At 41.4% G+C, this 5,000-nt stretch overlaps 1 protein-coding gene across 1 annotated transcript in view; it reads right to left on the bottom strand.

Annotated features, from left to right (window-relative positions):
• The window catches only part of LOC138962831 (uncharacterized), a 28,384-nt gene extending 27,864 nt beyond the window's left edge, over positions 1-520 (bottom strand). Inside the window, exon 1 of the mRNA XM_070334791.1 lies at positions 420-520. The gene's annotated coding sequence lies outside the window, so the exon portion shown is untranslated. The remainder of the gene's footprint in view (positions 1-419) is intronic.
• Between the last annotated feature and the right edge of the window lie 4,480 nt (positions 521-5,000).

Genomic DNA, 5,000 nt, shown 5'->3' with positions numbered 1-5,000 from the left:
ACGGAATCATTAGCAATAACAATATTAGGTAACAATCACCTGTGCAATGTACGAAAACAAGTCATGCGTCACATACATAATTTAAAGGACAGTTTGGATCGCTCAGAAAGCTATTCTTACCAAAGATTTAATTTTCATACCCTACAAATAAAAAGAACACACACACAAAAACAGACGCACAGACAGACAGATCCGACACAGTCATACAGATATTTACAGACATACAGGGACACAGACAGAGACAGACAGAGACAGTCAGACAGAGAGAGACAGACAGACAGACAGACAGACACCCACACCCATACGGCCCACCCACACACACACTCACACACACACACACACACACATACACACACACACACACACACACACACACACACACACACACACACACACACACATACATCGAGTATACTCACATCTATATCACCAAAGTATGTCCTTATGGTGGTGAGAAAGTAGCAAATCCATACTGCAAAGACATCGTGACTCAGTACCCTCACCACCGACACACATGCACGTCATAAGATCGAATACTAGATGACCAGCATTTTACATCCTCGTATACACGTGATGAAGGTAGGTGAAAGTACACACTGTATTCCTAGTACAACCACAGGCGCCTGAATCAGGAACACAGCTTAAACAGTGTGCTTTCGAAAGTAAGCCTTTTGCCTAATTAAGGTTCATGCTGAAAGACATACGACATCGATAAAGACAAACAAGCAAGAAGTCTCTTTTTTTTTCTTCTTTAAACACCCCCCCCCCCCCCCCCCCCCCTCCCCAAAAAAAACCACCTTTTTTGAAGGGAAATCTTTCACGCCAAAAGCCAAACAAAGTTCGAAATGACGTCATAAAGTGAATAATAGCGTCTCGTAAGCATTCTGTCACTTCTGCTGCCTAGCTGTCTCTCCAGAAAGTGACAAAGAATTTTTGGAACGAAGTTCGTCTCGCTGAATTTTTCAACATATCAGCAGTAAAATATTAATCGCAATGTCATTGCCAGGTTTTGCATGTATCGGTATCGTAGATCATTAACAGTGTACCAAATTCGTTTTCCGATCTCCCAGGTCAACTTATGTGCAGACCTACTAGTGCCTTATCCCCCTTCGTGTGTACACGCAAGCACAAGACCAAGTGCGCACGTAAACGATTCTGTAATCCATGTCAGAGTTCGGTGGGTTATAGAAACACGAAAATATGAATGGCGGGGTAAAAACGGTACAGTTATATATACTCTGAAATAGTTGTACCCAGGCACAGACACTACCAAAATCTCAAAAGCTATCATGTAAATGGGGATGGGTGGCGTCAAAAGCCACCAATCAAGAGTTAGCTAACAAAACTGACATCACTTCTCATTGGTCAGTAAATACAAGAAAAAGGGAGCTGGATTGGTGAGGAGAAGAGAAGAATAGAAAATAAAGAGAAATGTGAATCGACAGACATGGTTTTCCAGTTTCATGTTGCATCAAAAACTCAAAAAGGAGGGGGGGGGGGGCTACACAATCAAATATTATCCTCTTCCTTCCACCCCATCACATATATATCTTATAATTGTGGTCAGAAGTAGAATGTAAATGAATCTTTATAAAGAAGTAGGCTACTTCAAACGACAGCCACAGCCACGGTTGGGTTCACGGCATCAAACCGATGCGACTCTCCGTCATATCATACACGTAATCTACCATACAAATGTTGGTGTTTCAAAGGAAGTTGGCATTCGTTCAGATAATGATATAGACATTGATTCTGAAACAAAAATCTATGGCATGAATGACAGTTATAAAGTCCTGAATTTAAAACATCTGTAGATGAAGTAAAATCATTTGAATGTTGGCTTGTTGAAACGTGCAGTAGTTATCATGGAGACATACTGATGTAGATTGCATTGTACGATGTTTTCCTTTGACGTCAAGCCGCCCTCCCAGAGAAAGACGCCGGGGTACCTTGGGCCCCAGGTGGTCGTCAAAAGGGAAAGTGCCTAACAGATTGCAACAACATTCCTATTTTAAGCTCAGCCACACGCCGACATGGAAGTTCAATGGTACTTTCAAACTTTTTCTTCTCTTCGTCGTATTTGATTTCTTTCTATTTCATAAGTCGAGTGCATATGATTTCGGCTCGTGTTAATCGTGAGATGGACTATAGTTTCTTGTATTCTGTGGGTTCGACAGATTAACTAAATGTTGTAATTTCGCCTTACGCGACTTGTTCTCTCTCTGTTGGCAGCGTGTAATGCAGCTGGTTAGAAATTAGAGTATTATTTTGCAAAGTGTGTACCAAAAGTTTGTCATGAGCTGCTTTAGGTTTGGGGTGTGGGTTGGTTTGATATTTCCTCCTTGCAGATCAAATCTGTATTCATTTTTGATGTTGTGTCTTATTTTGTGAAAGGAAACATGCAGACTGACTGAACGCATATATATAATTATGTAACTCATAAACACATGGGTGTAGTTATGTTCAAGAACACACACACACACACACACACACACACACACACACACACACACACACACACACAACTGTGTAGATGTATCGTACACCTGATATATTAAATTGAAGTTCACGAAGAAATCGTTTTATTTCTGTGTCATTCAACATCTATCAGACAAATTGAAACTGGTACAAATATTCAATAATGTTGCGATGTGGAAATGGACATGATATCGCAAAAGATAGACAACGGCAAGATCATTCAAGTATGTACATGCTTGTTGATGTCTACTTAGGCGATGCTCAGAACACTAGTTAGATCTTCCGAGATTAAAAAATGACGATGATCTGTAAACAAACCAGGACAAGGAAAGAAAGACAAAACGTATTTGAAAACAAATCATACTATACAGATTGACAAACTGAAACTTCGAACTATATTTCACGGGGGATGAGGTATGGTGCAAACGTATATAATTATACTGACTACATTTTGTTACGTACTCATCAACAACAACAAAAACCGATATAACCAAAGGCACACACACACACACACACACACACACACACACACACACACTTTGCTGGTTTGCTGATCAATGTCACAGGAAACGAATGAACAACAGAAAGCGTGATGAATTCCTGGCCAGAAATCAGTCACAAAGACCTGAACGTCTGCTGAATGGAACTGGTAAATGTACACATTTGAACTGCTGTCAAAATTACTATGTAATACGATATTCGGGTTTTAAAATTGGTAGCAAATTACAACCAATAATGATGTTTTTTGCTTCGGCATTGAAGCAATGTTCACTATTTACTAACAAAATAATGACGAAATAAACACAAAACCAAATCAGTGAGGCAGAGGGGACAAAAAGTCGAGCGGGTGTGTGTCAGTGTGTGTGTGTGTGTGTGCTAGTGTGTGCCTGTGTGTGTGAGTGTGTGTGTGTGTGCCAGTGTGTGTATGTGTATGTGTGTGTGTGTGTGTGTGTGTGTGCGCGTGTGTCATTGAGACCAAACTACTGGACCGATCTGTCGAACCCACAGAATAAAACTGCACGCACTGCAGTGTTTTCAGTCACGAGAATAAAACAGCTTCGTCAATCCACGCGGCAAGGAAGTCGCGCAATTTTCGCGTGCAACACGAAGTAAACAGACATGCAAGAATAGCGACGGGTTCAAGTTTAGGTCGCTCCAGGAGAAAAATTCTTGTGGATGTTGGCCTTTAAGAGGCGAAACATTCAGCCTGTAGGACATGAAGCATTTTCTCTTTCCTTTGCAGTTTACACGGGGAGGAGTGTGCCTTTAATTAACCCCAGAATGCTGGCCACACGCCAGTGGGTTCTATACATGTCACAGAAGTTGTTATTCACTTCAACAAGGCAATGATTTGACACTGTGATACATGACACGGCCTCTGAGGACACATGCACTGCTGATATTCGACAAACACTTGTGTCCCATGATGTGTGTCAATAGATAGATCAAGGTTTTATTTCAGGAATAACCCGCGCGCACAAACAGACACAGACACAGACAGACACAGACACAGACACAGACACACACAGATACAGACTCACACACACTTACAAACACATACACACACACACACATATATACGCACAGACACACAGACACACACACACACACACACACACACACACACACACACATACACACACCACCACCTCCCTACAGGATTGGGTGGCCGAGTGGTAAACGCACTTGCCTCGGAAGCGAGAGGTTGCGAGTTCGACCCTGGGTCAGGGCGTTAGCAATTTTCTCCCCCCTTTTCTAACCTAGTTGGTGGGTTCAAGTGCTAGGTAAACAATGATTTATTTAGTAACTGCTCACTTTATCCACCCAAAAAATATGATTTTGTGAAATAAGTGATTATTTGTGTAAACAATACATTATTTACGTAAACAATGAATTATTTACGTAAACAATGAATTATTTACGTAAACAATGAATTGTTTAGGTAAACAATGAATGGTTTACGTAAACAAAAAATTATTTAGAATTTTTTTTACATTGTTTATAAACAATTACTTATTTAGCACATGAGCTTCTAAATAATGATTATTTAGCTAAAACTGGTGAAAAAACCCATGAAAAAGTATCCAAATAATTATTTGACAAACGGAATGCCATAGTATCGCCATTACCGTTTGCAGGATGCAACACTGCGATGAGTTCATGGACGCTGGGGACATCTGCACTGGCCTGAAATTATCTGACAACAACTACTTGTGTGTATATGGAATGAGCATGACTGTTTAACCACTACATTAGGCTCGCAACACACGACATGGTCAAGGCATTGCGATTCGCTGCAGACATATCCTGGGGGCCCGAGTAGCTCAGGCGGGAGAGCACCGGACTTGTGATCCTGGAGTCACGGGTTCCAATCAGTCCAGGCCGGGAAGGAGACGTGTCAACTTTATGCGCAGACTCAGATACGGTATCCATGTCCCACCCCCGTGCCACCACAGTGGTACGTAAAAGACAACGGTCATTCTGCCATCAGTGCAGGAGGCTGGTTTTCTCATCTATAATAA

This window comes from Littorina saxatilis, linkage group LG3, assembly GCF_037325665.1.
Source record: "Littorina saxatilis isolate snail1 linkage group LG3, US_GU_Lsax_2.0, whole genome shotgun sequence".
Classification (NCBI taxonomy): Eukaryota; Metazoa; Mollusca; class Gastropoda; order Littorinimorpha; family Littorinidae; genus Littorina; species Littorina saxatilis.
The sequence above is the reverse complement of the archived record's forward strand: the minus strand, read 5'-3'. Positions and strand labels throughout refer to the sequence as shown.